At 32.2% G+C, this 16,153-nt stretch overlaps 1 pseudogene; it reads left to right on the forward strand.

Moving 5' to 3' along the window:
- Window positions 1–1,137: 1,137 nt before the first annotated feature.
- LOC107930562 (uncharacterized) lies at window positions 1,138–4,630 on the forward strand (annotated as a pseudogene).
- Window positions 4,631–16,153: the final 11,523 nt, after the last annotated feature.

Below are 16,153 nucleotides of genomic sequence, written 5' to 3' on the forward strand. Positions count from 1 at the left end.
AAAGAAAGAAAACCCAAGAAGAAGAAGAACAAGAGGGTTTCAAGATCTGGTCAGATCAAGTCAAGCTACATAAACCTGTAAGATACATACATATATATATTGTTTGTATCAAAGTTTCTTTGTCTTTTTGTTTTTGTTTTGGGTTTTTGGTTTTAAAATGAGCAATGTGGTTCATATGTTTACCTGGTTTTTCTTGTTGCTGTCTTTTGTAAGGTTTTATGTGAGTGTTTTGCTAAAGAAATGAGGAGTTTTTGGTAAATTTCTGCTTTTCTATTTATCCATCTGGGATACATATATTCTGGGTTTTCTCAGTTTTGTCTTAATGTGTTGGATTTGTGGGAAATCATTTTTTTTTACTCTCTTAAGTTAAATCTAAAGTTTTTTTTTTCTTTATTGTGTTTATTTTGCTAATAAATGAGAAGCCTTTCTAAAGCTTTTTTTTTTCCTAATATGAGTTTATAAATATTTGGGTCATGCAAGATTCTTCTTTAAATTTTTGGGTTCTTTGATTTATTGTTTCTAAATTAAATGAACATTTTTTTTTTCTTTTTTAGTCCTCTGCTTGTCCAATCATTTATAAGCTAACTAAACATCTTCATTTTCTTATTTCTTTCAAAAGGAGAGTTTTTGTTTCTTTTTCTTAGATATGTTTTCCTTTTTTTTTTTTACTTGTTACAGTTAGATTCATAAATTGCTTAACATTTGTATTTGAAGATACCATTTCATTGGAAATTCCATGAATTAAAGGACGTTTCATAATACAATGTTTGGTCTGCTTCTTTTATGGTTTTGCTTTGCTGTTTTGCTTTTATAGTTTTACTTGTTTCAGTGGGTTTTGTCATTTCTGCTTTATTTTTGCTGTAACCATCTGGTACTTTGAGCTGTGTGCTAAAATACCAGTCTTTGTGTCAGTCCTTGTTTTGCTTTTATGGTTTTAGTTGTTTCTGTCCTTGTTTGCAGCTGTTTGCATTTGTTTGGTATCAAGAGAATTGAAGACATGGATCAGTAAAGTGTTTATGTGTGGCTGCTTTGTTCTTTCGATGATTTCTATGAGACACGTATCGATTCAGTTTTTGAGGAGGATGCACGAGTGAGAAACGAAGAGGGAATGCGAGATTTGTGGATACTTGATTACATATGTTACGACGTCTTGGGTGGTTAATCGGTTTGATTATTAGAAGTCTACAGGCGAAGAAGTTACCAGATGCAAAGCCTCACCCGGCTGAAGTACAGCCGGTAGTAATGTTGGATAGTGTCCAGAAGCATGGCCACGGACATATAATACGGACATTTTTTTTCTTTCTTACACAGCATTAACTATTTTTTTTTCTTACATAGCTTTAACCAATTTTCTTCCCCATTTACCACTTTTTTCCCTTCTCATTTACCATCCTTACCTTTGCTCTGTATTTCATTCTCTGCAAAAAAAAAAAAAAAACCCAGCATCATCATCTTCATATAAGTGAATCAGGTATGTTAAAAATCCCATAAGTTATCACGATTAAATGTTAAAGTTCTTTTTATCTGTTTACTAAAGTTCTATTCTTGTATATGGGTTTTTTTTTTCCGTTTCTGATTCAGGCCAAAGTAAAGTCCGGGAGTGTCCTTTTTTGACACGCTTCAAGGCATGTCCTGTACGTATCCGGCCGTGTCGGACACCAGTACGACACTGGTACGAGGGGATTTTCCCCGTGTCGGTGCTTCCTAGTGTCCAGGAGATTGCAATTTACATCCATAGGTTTCATAACCTTGATCTTTTCCAGCAAGGGTATGCGGCTTCTTCTTTTTTTTTTGTTGTTGCATTTTTCTGTTTATTTTCGAGTTTTATACACATGAATTGTCTTCTGGTTCTTGTGTGCTTAGATGGTATCAACTGAAGCTTACTGTTAGATGGGACACTGATGAGTACGCTCCCGTAGGAACACCTGCAAGAGTCGTCCAATACGAAGGTAATTTGGTGAAATTGTTGTTTTTTCTTCTAATGCTTCCACTTCGTCATAAGATTAGAAATCAAGTTATTTTGAACTTATAAACCTTTTGAAATGTAGCTGCATTCTTGCATTTTATATTTAAACTAGTCCCTCTAGAGACCTGAATAGGAATCTAGCGTGCAATGTGTGTGCATGAGAGCAAAGTTTATTACCTTCTTGTGGATCTAGTCTATTCATTGGACTGGTGGAAATTGTAGGTTTTGGTTAGTAGAATGTATGAATTTCATGAGGCTTGATAATTTAAGCTTTAAGAATTTAATATATCCATTTCCAATTCTTAATTTAAGTGGTATGGCTTTAATGGAACTTTTTCTTGTGGGTTAAGTGGGTAATAAGAGAAATTCATTGTATTGCTTTAATTAAGCTTCTTGTTATCCTTGATAATCAATATTAATTCACTAATAGTTCGACTATGTGGTTGACCAGGCACTGGATCAAGTGGCTTCTACTGATCTGAAACAGGTCATGCTTGTTAAGGCATTATTAAATGCTCGTGACACACTGCTTGCGGAGCTGCAAAAACTTAGTGCTGCCATTAACCATGCTGTTCATTTGACTGAATTTACCTCCAAAATGAACGATATGAAGTTATTTGATTCCTTTCTGCAAGAACCGGTTGCTGCTGATGCTGAAGATTCAGCACAAGGCAAGCCACAAAATGGTCTTGAGGTCCTTGCTTTATGTTATTGAACAGTGTACTCTTATTCTTATTTTTGTGTTTTAATATATTAAAATGATAACACCTTTGTCTCTTAACAGAGAGTAAATGGCAGATTAGAGTTTCAAAGTGATAGATTGCTCCATAATTTATCGAAGGATAATGTATTTAAAATATTTAATCTATCGGGTGATCAAGTGTTTTATTTATGGAACACTTTCCTGAATTTCCACAGGTTAGCACATACATCTTCACTTCCTGTTCTTGCTGTTAAACATTCCCCCCCCCCTAAATGTAGGCTTGTTAGGCTCAGTATCCCTCTTATTAAAACTTAAGTCTCTTTCCAGGGATAGTAAAACACAGATACTGGACTTCCTTCGTGATGAATGGGCTAAAGATCGAAGAGCTGAAGGGTCAATATGGATGGTGTACTCCAAAGTTGACATGCCTCATTGTTACATAAATGGCAGTTTTGATGAGTCTTCCCACCAAACCGTGCATAAGAGGGGTTCAAGTTTGTGGAAATTAACAGATGATGTAATTACTCATTTATGTTTTTATCTCTTGGCTGACATAATCGGCTATGAACAACAATAATTTTTTTCAATTCCAAATTCATCTTGTGGAATGCAGCCTGCGCAGATGGCAGCTATGCGGGCTGAGCTTCATCGGCGAAGTATTGCACAAATGAGGGTAAGTCCTTATATTTAATCTTATTGTTTTTATTTACATATGCCTTTACCGGTAATGATTGTTTGCACACAGATGAACAATTTGCACACAGATGAACAACCGATCAATCCAAGACATGCAAATATATGGAGATCCTTCAGGAATTCCTATTGTAATTATAGAGCATGTAATGAATGCAACTCAATGTACTTCTAGTGATAACTTGTACATGAGGAACTTGGACATAATAGATTCAATTTCCGCAAGCACTGTTCCTAGTTCTGAAGCTGTGAAAAAGCTATCAAGTGCAAGTGCTGCACAAAGTGGCCGTGATTTAAAGATTGTCATCTTTGTACATGGTTTTCAGGCAAGTTTCTTCTCTCCCAGACTTGTTTCTTGGGTTATATTTTTGTTGCCTTGTTAGGTTTCGGTGTTGTGCTACAGGCAGTTTGTCAAGTGAGTTAATGTGTCTGATCCTATCTTGAACATGATAGGGGCATCATTTGGATTTGCGGCTTGTTCGGAACCAATGGCTTTGATAGATCCCAAGGTAATGGCTTTTGATAGATCCCAAGATAGAGTTTCTTATGTCCGAAGTAAACGAAGAGAAAACATCTGGAGACTTTAGAGAAATGGACTAAGGTTGGCGCATGAAGTCATTTCTTTTGTTAAAAAGAAAATGGATAAAGCTTCTAGATCTGGAGACTTGAGAGATATCAAACTTAGTTTTATCGGGCATTCTATCGGAAACTTTATAATAAGAACAGCATTAGCAGGTCGGTTATCTTTGTTTAAAGTCGTGTTTCCATTTTCACCACTTTAAAATGTCTGTTAGATATGTTCATTTCATTTTGCAGAGAGTGCTATGGAACCTTACCTGAGATTCCTCCATACATTTGTGTCTCTATCTGGTCCACATTTGGGATATCTATACAGTTCAAATTCTTTATTCAATTCTGGACTGTGGCTTTTGGAGAAGCTCAAGGGGACACAATGCATTCATCAGCTCACTTTTGCTGACGACCGTGATATTCGTAACACATTATTCCACAAACTTTGCGAGGTATTGAGAACAAAGTTGCAAAATGGTCTTGAGTTTGCCATTCTTTGGTAAAAGTATCATGGAGGCTCCTGTATTAGAAGTCAGATTACATTTTGCCCATTTTACTCAAAAATGGACAAATTAATCCCTATATGTTAGATCAAAAAGTAATTTATTTTTGTTAAAAATTTCATTTGGACAGTCTCATTTTGACGTATAGGGCTCAATTTTTTACAATAGAAATGAATTAAATTTTAGCAAGATCAATTTTACTGTTTAATTCAATGTACAAAGATTAATTTGCTTATTTTTTAGTAAAGTAGCAAAATGCAATTTGCCTCCTAATATAGACTTGTATGGTACTTTTACGACCATTCTTCTTATCTGGTGCCCTTTGTTTTACTTAAGACATGGCAGAAACATATAATTCTTTTCCTTTCCTTCTTTCTGCAAAAAACTCTGGAATATTTCAAGCATATAATCCTCCTTTCTTTGCCCCAGGTATTCCACCACAGCCCTTGCTGATTTTTTTTTTCTTCTCGAACTTGTTAGGATCATCAGGCTGTTTGTAAGCTGTAAGGTTAATGAAAATGAACAGTTTAATTTAGAAGTTTTATATGATTAAGACGTTAAAGGTATAATTAAAAAGGTAAACTACAAAGATAGTCACCCAGTTGTAGAAAATTTCCTTTTAGGCACTCAAAATAAAAAATGTACAATTTAAGCATTCACATTATATAGTTTAATCGTTTTGGTCACTCTCGTAAACTAACGTGACAATTTAAAAAATTAGCATAATAACAAATTTAACTCTCAATTTTTATATGTTATATTAATTTAGTTATAATTTTAAAAAATTAACCCTCAAATTTATAAATATTTTCAATTTGATCTTAATTCCAAAAAAATTAATATATAAAAATACATAAATATTTTTAAATTTATAATTATATTCTTTTGAAAATATTTATGTATTAATCTTCATATTCATATAAAATTTAAATTGATTATTATATTCTTTTGAAAATATTTATGGACTTTTATACATTTCTTTGAATTTTTTGAAGTTAGGATCAAAGTGAGAACATTTGTAAATTTTGAACGTTAATTTTTAAAATTTATGACTAAATCGATATAATATATAAAAATTGAGGGTTAAATTTGTTATTATAGTTTTAATTGTCACATTAGCTTGTTGTTTGTGACTTTAACAAGTGTGACCAAAATTATTGAACTGTGTAATCCGGGTACTTAAATTGTAAACTTTTTATTTTAGGTGCTTAAAATAAAAATTTCTTATAGTTGGGTGACTATCTGAGCAGTTTTCCCTTCTACCATAAGGCCATTGACAGATAGCATCTCTCTCAGGATGGTTATTGTAATCGCCAATTTTTGGCCCAAGTAAACAAGCAAAAAATAAAATCCTCATAACCAAATTCCAAGTCCATTTACAATGTTAAACAGCCTAAAAATCATAACTACCCAATTACAATAATTAAACCTACCCAAACCCAATACCCAAAATCAGCCCAAATTAGAACTACCAAAACCTAAGCAATTTTCAGCAAAGAAAAGTGGTGATGAACCCTAGCCGTCACCCCACCTTGGCCACCTACGCCACTACCAGTTGTCTGCCACCAACACACCCACTTGCCTCCTACCTGCAAAAGAAGACAAAAAAAAAGGACAACAAAGAAAAACACCAAAAAATAAAATTCTTTGTATTTTTTCTTTGGATTTTGGGCTATATAAAAGCCCTATGTTCCTTGTGCCATGGGGGGGATCGATTGTATTTTGGAGAGAAGAGATTGTATTAGAGGGGGTTGTATTACAGAGATTTTGGTGAGAAATCAAAAGGAGAAAACGAGTTCAAAAGGTGTTTGTCCTTATTTTTATTTATTTATTTATTATTATTTTTTATTTTCTTTCTATTCGTTCGTTTAATCTATTTTACAAATATTTTTAACAAAAAAAACTTGCAAAAAAAATATAAAAAAGGGAAAGAGGGAAGGAACTTACCGGTGTTCAGTTTTCCAACATCGTGGACGACCGAGGAAGCCACCGCCGAAGATCGGTGGCCGAAAACCGAATGGATTCTTGAGTTCTAGGGTGCTTCTCATTAATTTTTGAAGGTTTTTGGGTCGTTTTAACCCCAAATCCGGGCTCTACTCGAGAAGAGAAGCGAAAAAATGCCTCGGAAGATTTTCCGGCCACCGTGGACGGCGGCGCCGCTGTCGGTGGCCGGTGACCAGCGTGACGGTTGATGGTCGGTCTGATAACCGGAGGAGGGGAAGGGTTGAGAGAGTTGAAAGCCTTCTCTCTATTTTGAAAAATGAATGTAGGGTGGTAGGGTGATGTTTTAACTCTTTTTTTTGTTGTTTTTTAAAAAAAAAGGTTTTTTTTATGATAAAAAAAAAGAAAATAAAGTATGGTTTTAATTAATAATAAAACAAAATAGTATGAGGAAGTAGTTTTAATTAACAATAAAACAAAATAGTATGAGGAAGTAGTTTTAATTAACAATAAAACAAAATAGTATGGGGAAATAGTTTTAATTAACAGTAAAATAAAATAGCATGAGGAGTGTTTTTGATTAATAATAAAACAAAGTAGCATGGGGGAGTGGAATCAGCTTTTTGCTTGGGACCATGCATGTTACCTTTAATTGGGTAATTTACGCAATTGGTCCCTTCCTTTGTGCTAGCTTTCAATCGAGCCATATTTAAGTTTTTTATATTATTTTAAATTGGCTCTGCAGTCTGTGTGCTATTTCGATTTGTCCCCTTTGCGTGGTATTTTAAGATTTGGGGCATTTTTAATTTTAGATTTCGGACATTTATACGCAATTAATTTTAGCCCAAAATTCTGTTTCAATAATTTGTTTTACTTGTAAGTTACCTCTTGAATTTTGTTTCTTCTCTCAATTAAGTTTCAGTTATTCTTTTTAGAATAAACATGTTTCTACATATTATTTTGATTTCATACATTTGTAATTATTATTTTTCTCTTTTCTTTTTTTTACGTGCATACCTGTTTATATGAAATACCTTTATATTATTATTACTACTATATGTATATATTTATAATATTACTAATAGTTTATTTTTTACATTATTATGTATATACCATGTAAATATTTTAATATTATATTATGTATACATTATATATATCTTTTAATATTGTATTTTTATTGTTTTGCATATGCCCTAATATTATATCGTTTATATATATTTTTTTATTTCCCATATTATCTTACTCTATATATTTTTTAACTATATCATGTATATGCTACTACTATATATCTATTTATGTAGTATTATTAATAGTTGTTTCTAATATTATGATTATTTCTAATATGTATATATTATGTATTTACCTTCAATATTATATATCGTATATTTTTAATAGTATTACGTTATTACTACTATTATATTATTATTATATTTTTACCAATTACTCTTTAAATACACTTATTTTACCTTTTACTCTTCACTCACTATATATATTGTTTACTTATCTATATATTCACATACATATATATAATTTCACACATCATTCCAAAATTTTTACTTGTAATATTACTATTAATATTATTATTATCTTCACTATACTATCGTTCTTTAGTCTTACATAATGATTGTTTATTTATTACTAGTTTTTTTTAATCTCGAATATTTCCTAGCTTATTCGTTATTGTCTTTTTATTCGTTTTATTCATTTATTTGTTACCTCGAAATAAGATTTTTTGCAAATAAGACAATGCTTGGTGTTTGGAAATTTCGAGAAAGCAGTGCCCTAACTTATTGGGTTACCACTTTTCTCGTTGAATTTGAATAATTAAGTACCCTTCTAAGTTTTTTTAGAGGTTTTCTAAATGCAAGCCACTATCTTGGAATTTCAAAGCAATATGTCCTAACTTATTGGAAATAGCGTTTTGCTGTTTCGAGATAGGAATTTCAAAAAAAGGATAACTTAATGCCAATACTTTGACGCTAGTGAATCCCAATTTTCAAAGTTAAAATATCTTAAAGAGGACTACATCTTAAATTTTTTTCTTTCGACATTAAAGACATTTGATAATCAATTAGGTACCAATTTTTGGGTGTTACGAGGGTGCTAATCCTTCCTCGTACGTAACCGACTCCCGAACCCGTTCTGTTATTTCGTGGACCAAAACTAATGATTTTAAAACAAAATGTTTTAAAGGTGATCTAATCACACCTAAAAAGATTGGTGGCGACTCCCGTTTTCGTTTTTAAAATCGATTCTCATTTTCCAAAACTTGATTTGAAAATGGTTTCGACAGTTATGTTCCGTATCATTCCGCCAGAATCGAGTCATGCTGGGCAGCATCAATGGACAACTCCAAAAAGTTCTCCAAACCTTTTTAGAGCCTGACACGTCAAACCCTACTTGTACACCAGTTAAGCTTGTCCTTACATGTTTTCCCCCACCTTGTTGTTGATGTCACATGGAAACAACAATCATATAAAAATGAAAGTTTTACATAATGAAACTAAATGAATGAAAGGGTTTGGTTTTGTTTGTTTACTTGCAGCTTTAGCAATGGAGAGTCCAAGACCAATGGAAGCATAAGTAAAAGACATGACAGCAGCAAGGATTGAAAGCCTTGAAAGCTTGTGAAAATTTGGGATTTGGTTAAGAATAATTTTGAATACAAGCAAAGATGATCATGAAAGGATTGTTTGATTTTGGCGCTTCACGTGATGACCAGGCTTGTGGAAACAATTTAGAAATTATTAAAAATACTTTGTTGAAACGAGAAAGGAGAACAACGAAGCGCATAGTGAAACGGGAAGGGAGAACGACGAAGCATAGTAAAACGGGAAGGGAGCACCTCCTCTGGTCAGTTGCATCTGTTATTTTCTTTTTTAGGGTTTTACTTTCCTAAATCACTGTTTACATTTCTTCCCCTTTCTGTTCACTCTTTTCTTCGAAGGAACATTCATTGTTGTTCTTTCTTTCAGAGTTCAAGCCATCGTCGTCTCACTCAGTTCGGTTTCCTCACCAACTTCTCCATTTTTTGCACGACGAAGTTAGAATCGAATCTTCCAGGTAGAACGTTTCTCTTCACTTAAAACTTTCAGTAGCTAGGAATTGGTTGAGTTGATTTGCCGATAGACCCGTATATTTGATATCCCAAATACATTACAATATCTGATTTTTTTTGTTTGTCTTTCTGAGGGTTTTACTTCACCAAAGCAACCCAGCCTAGTCAAATAGTTTTCCTGCTTGCTAATGAGTACAGTTTTTGTTTTGTTAGTAGTTTTATTTTGATTCAGATGGCTACATCTATTTACATTATACAATTATATGATAGTCTTATTTATTCAGTAATAATGCCATACTCATATGTTGATTTTAATATAGTCAATTGGGTTTAGGATTTATCTATGACAACATCTTATTTATACAGTCAAATAGGCACACGATTATTATAACAGTTTAATCAATTTACATTGTACTATAGTTGTAACACCCTTAACCTGCATCCGTTACCAGAACAGGGTTACAAGACATTATTGGACTTATACACTAGCATTCGTATAAAACTAAGTCATAAATTTGCATTTCAAAATTAAAACTTTTCAAATTTCACCATAAAGTCTCTAATATGGGCCTACGGGCCCAATACATACTTTAGAAGTGGTTCAGGACTAAACCGACAACTTTAAAAATTTTACCTTGAAGATAGGGGCACACGCTCATGTGGCTTGGGACATGGCCGTGTGGCCAGCCCGTGGGGATCCCATGGTCGTGTGGTCAGCCCGTGTGGAATTCTGACTTGTAATTTCTTAACTATCAAAGGGGGACATGGCCTAGGCACATGCCCATGTGGCTAGGCCATGTGGTAAAATGATTTTTCATCATTTTTAAGCTATTTCCACACAATTACAACACACAACCATGCTTGAAACCCGTGTCCTTCACACGATCAATACACATGGCCATGTTTTTCACCCGTGTGCTGTCCTGACTTCACATTTAAGAATGCAGGGGACACACGGTCATCACACACGTCCTTGTGCTTACCGTTTGTTGCTCATGGCCTAGACACACGCCCGTGTGTCTACCGGTGTGGACGAAAGTAGGCCATTTAAGGTCACATTTCTCACCCTTTTTCGATATCACCTAAACAAAATCACACTTATAGACTAATAATGTCCAACCAATCAATTATTTCAGGACAAAATATGTATATTTCATTTTCAAATACATCATCATATTCATACCATTATCTATCATTTACAAAATAACAACTTAATAATCTAGGTACAAGCCATTTCATCAAAAGAAAGGTTCTTCACCATTTTGAGTTAGGAGTTCGATTGGATGCTGAGTCCTTAGCTTTCTTTTGTACCTAAACCTACACACGAAAACAAACCGTACGCTGAGTATACACTCAGTGGTATTTCTATAAACTAATATTTAAAGCAATAATTAAGTTATATATGTACATTTGAACTCTAAGCTTTTACTTTCATAATCTTAATAGCTTAATCACTTACATTCATCTTATATCACTTAAATTTTATTATTCAGTTTCAGTGCATATTTCCTATCATTCGGTATTTTCAATTGCCATCAATCAGTACATCATTTAATTAGTAATGATCAATCTTCAGTTCCTTTATTTACCCCTATTAACATAACTCGGACCTGGACGGATACACAGATCCAACCCACATGTCGGGATATTATACAGTGTTTTATCGACTGAAGTCGGAATATACCGTAATGGTAACAGTAACGGTAGCGATACACATAGTAACTTATTGGAATAAATCTGGAATAGTAACAGTAATCAACACTTATAGTGTCTCATCGACATAAAGTCGAAATATCCCTGAACACTTTCAATCCTATGGCATGCCAACTATATCTGACTAGTCCGATACTGTTAATAGGGTTTTTATAAATCAATGATAATTACATTTACCTTATTTTTATCTACCATGCATTGTTGAGATCACAAAGATAAATATACTTTAAGTTTAGGTTATAGAAATGCAAACCGTGATTTCTCGGGTTTATTCGATATCCTTGCTCACTTTCTCATTCTCCTTCTTCGATGACGTTTCTGATACTACGTTAGCTACGGAAAAATTAACATTCAAAATCATCAATGTATATTATTTAATAACTCTCTTTTATTTTCATGTAACTTTTACATAATTTCAATTAGGTCCTTCCACCATAACTATTCTTTTCTCTTCAAATAAGTCTCATATTTTCATTTAATACATACTTTAAACACGTTTTAACCCTTTAAAATTCATCATAAAACATAAATTCTGAAATCCTTTCAACTTAGTCCTTACTATAATAAAAATTATATCTTTTTTTACAAATTAATCCTTTTCCCAGTTCTAACTTGAATTTCTATCACTTTATTACATAATTTTTTCATTTGTTCAACTTAATCAACATCTAACAACTTATAAACTTCTATAATTTTTCAACATAATTCATATAGAGTTTTGTCTTAGGATTCCAAAAACATTAAAATTACAAGAAAAATGATCGAATTGACTTACCAATCAAGCTTGAAATCTTAAAACCCTAATTTTTCCTTTTCTTTCTTTCCCTTTTTTCCTTCTTTCTTTCCCTACTCATTCGTGCCTTTCTTTTTCTTTTTCTTTGCTTTTATTTCTTTTATTCATTCTTTATTTAAGTAATATATTATAATAATAATATAATATAAGTAAATATTATAAGTAAATACTTAATAATTACATATATATGTTTAATACTAATTCCACATGTATTTCACTATTACCACACACTTGTCACCTTATGGTTTAATTGCTAATTTAGTCCATTAGCTTTTCTTTTGTCTATAATTAGACTTTTATTCTTTACTCAATCTAGTCTTTTTTTTAATTATCCTTAATTCAATCTAATTCACTAATTAAACTCTAATTAATCACTCAACTATCATTCGTAAATATTTCTAATAAATATTTACGAATTCGTTTTACGGAAATAATGACTTAAACCTTCAGTTTTCGATACCCGTAATTGTCGGGTTGTTACAATAGTCATTTTTGTTTGTGGTTTGTTGTAGGCCCATAGATATGGATGTACCACATTGTGTTATCAATAATTATAATTCAGATACGTATAAGGGTGTTTTAAAGTTTTTAACTGAAGAAATTACTTCAACTTTTCTTCCTTATGAAGATAAAACAACAGCTCTTAGAATGTACAAGTTCTTAGTTAAGTTTGCCAATGATGATGACTTACTCAGGTGTCATCAAATCGTATGTCATGAAAAGAAATGGCTGCTAGCGTTTGAAGATTGTTTAAATGTAATAGAATTTTTTGACAAATAGAAGAGTGATTGGGAATGTAGGCTTTCATAAATGAGTAGGGTTAGCTGGTTTAGTTATATTAGGAGAGATTTTGTAGAGATTTTTTAAGATACTGCCCGTATTTGGGCTAGAAAAACGGGTAGAAGTAACTGTCAAAGTAATTATACGAAAAATCTAATTAAATGTTTGTTTATTACGAGGAAGGGTTTCGAATGTCGAGTAAAAATTCTATCAAACTTAGACTGAAAAGCAAGAAGAATGATGATATTGAAGAGTTTAAAAAATTAATGGACGTCATCATAAGTTACCTGTTAGGATCAGATAAGCCAGATTATGATCGTTTCAAAGTTCTTAGTTAAGTATGACAATAATGATGACTTACTCAGGTGTCATCAAATCGTATGTCATGAAAAGAAATAGCTACTTGCGTTTGAAGATTGCTTAAATGTAATTTAATTTTTTTACAAACAAAAGAGTGATTGGGAACGTAGACGTTCAAAAAGGAGTAGGGCTAGCTGGTTTAGTTATATTAGGAGGGACTTTGTAAAGATATTTTAAGGTGCTGCCCGTATTTGGGCTAGAAAAATGGGTAGAAGTAGCTGTCAAAGCATTTATACGGAAAATTTAATTAAATGTTTGTTTATTACGGGGAAGGGCTCCGAATGTCGGGCAAAAGTTTTACCAAACGTAGATGGACCGAAGAGCAAAAAGAATGATGATATTGAAGAGCTTAAAGAGTTGACGGATGTTATCATAAATTACCCGTTCAAATCAAATAAGCCAGATTATAATCGTTTCAAAGTTCTTAGTTAAGTATGTCAATGATGATGACTTACTCAGGTGTTATCAAATCGTATGTCATAAAAAAAATGGTTGTTTGCGTTTGAAGATTGTTTAAATGTAATGGAATTTTTTAACAAACAGAAAAGTGATTGGGAATGTAGTCATTCACAGAGGAGTAATGCTAGCTGGTTTAGTTATATTAGGAGGAATTTTGTGAGAATATTTCATTATGCTGCCCGTATTTGAGCTAAAAAAGTGGATAGAAGTAGCTGTCAAAACATTTATATGAAACTCAATTAAATGTTTATTTATTACGAGGAAAGGTTTCGAATATCAGGTAAAATTTTTACCAAACTTATATGGAACAAAGGGCAAGATGAATAATGATATTGAAAAGTTTAAAAAATTGATAGACGTCATCATAAGTTACCCGTTTAGATCAGATAAGCTAGATTATGATTGTTTCAAAGTTATTAGTTAAGTATGCCAATAATGATGACTTATTCAGGTGTCATCAAATCGTATGTCATGAAAAGAAATGGCTGTTTGCGTTTGAAGACTAATTAAATGTAATGGAATTTTTTGACAAATAAAAAAATGATTGGGAACGTAGACATTCAAAGAGGAGTATGGCTAGTTGGTTTAGTTATATTAGGAGGGATTTTGTAAAGATATTTTAAAATGTTACCCGTATTTGGGCTAGAAAAGCGAATAGAAGTAACTGTCAAAGCATTTATATAAAAACCCAATTAAATGTTTGTTTATTACGAGGAACGATTCTGAATATTGAGTAAAAGTTTTACCAAACTTAGATGGATTGAAAAGTAAGAAGAATGATAATATTGAAGAGCTTAAAAAATTAGTGAACTTCATCATAAATTACCCGTTCGTATCAGATAAGTCAGATTATGATCATTTTAAAGTTTTTAGTTAAGTATGCCAATGATGATGACTCACTCAGGTGTCATCAAATCATATGTCATTAAAAGAAATAGTTGTTTGCGTTTGAAGATTGTTTAAATATAGTGAAATTTTTTGACAAACAGAAGAGTAAATGAGAACGTAGGCATTTAAAGAGGAGTAGAGCTAGCCAGTTTAGTTATATTAGGAGGGACTTTGTAGAGATATTTTAAAATGCTGCCCGTATTTGGGTTAAAAAAGCGGGTAGAAGAAACTGTTAAAGTATTTATACGAAAAATTCAATTAAATGTTTGTTTATTACGAGAAAGAGTTCCGAATGTCAGGTAAAAGTTTTACCAAACTTAGATGGATCGAAGAGAAAAAAGAATGATTATATTGAAGAGCTTTAAAAATTGATGGACGTCATCATAAATTACCCGTTTGGATCACATAAGTCAGATTATGATCGTTTCAAAGTTCTTAGTTAAGTATGCCAATGATGATGACTTACTCATTTGTTATCAAATCGTATGCCATGAAAAGAAATGGCTGCTTACGTATGAAGATTGTTTAAATGTATGACATTTTTTTACAAACAGAAAAGTGATTTTGAACTTAGGCTTTCACAGAGGAGTAGGGCTAGCTAGTTTAGTTATATTATGAGAGATTTTGTAGAGATATTTCAAGATGCTGACTGTATTTGGGTTAGAAAAACGGGTAGAAATAGCTGTCAAAGTATTTATATGGAAAACCCAATTAAATGTTTGTTTATTACATGTTTGTTTATTACGAGAAAAGGTTTCGAATGTTGAGTAAAACTTTTACTAAACTTAGATGGAACGAAGGGCAAGATGAATAATAATATTGAAGACCTTCAAAAATTGATGGATGTCATTATAAGTTACTCGTTCGGATCAGATAAGTTAGATTATAATCGTTTCAAAGTTCTTAGTTAAGTATGCCAATGATAATTACTTACTCAGGTATCATCAAATCGTATGTCATTAAAAGAAATGACTGCTTGCGTTTGAAGACTATTTAAATATAATAGAATTTTTTGACAAACAGAAAAGTGATTGAGAATGTAGGCGTTTAAAGAGGAGTAGGGTTAGCTAGTTTAGTTATATTAGGATAAACTTTTTAGAGATATTTCAAGATGCTACTCGTATTTTGGCTAATAAAATGGATAGAAGTAGCTGTTAAAAGTATTTATACTGAAAATCTAATTAAATGTTTGTTTATTACGGGAAAAGGGTTTCGAATGTCAAGTAAAAGTTTTACCAAACGTAGATGAATCGAAGAGCAAGAAGAATGATAATATTGAAGAGTTTAAAAAATTGATGAACATCATCATAAGTTACCCGTTCGTATCAAATAAGCAAAATTATGATCGTTTCAAAGTTCTTAGTTAAGTATGCCAATGATGATAACTTACTGAGGTGTCATCAAATCGTATGTCATGAAAAGAAATGGTTACTTGTGTTTGAAGATTGTTTAAATGTAATGAAATTTTTTGACAAACAGAAGAGTAATTGTGAATGTAGGCGTTAAAAGAAGAGTAGGTAAAAGTAGCTGTCAATGCATTTATACGGAAAACTCAATTAAATGTTTGTTTATTACGAGGAATGGTTTCGAATGTTAGGTAAAAGTTTTACCAAACCTAGATGAACTGAAGAGAAAAATGAATGATGATATTGAAAAGCTTTAAAAATTGGACGTTATCATAAATTACACGTTCGGATCAGAGAAGCCAGATTATGATCGTTTCAAA

This window comes from Gossypium hirsutum, chromosome A06 (genome assembly GCF_007990345.1).
Source record: "Gossypium hirsutum isolate 1008001.06 chromosome A06, Gossypium_hirsutum_v2.1, whole genome shotgun sequence".
NCBI lineage: Eukaryota > Viridiplantae > Streptophyta > Magnoliopsida > Malvales > Malvaceae > Gossypium > Gossypium hirsutum.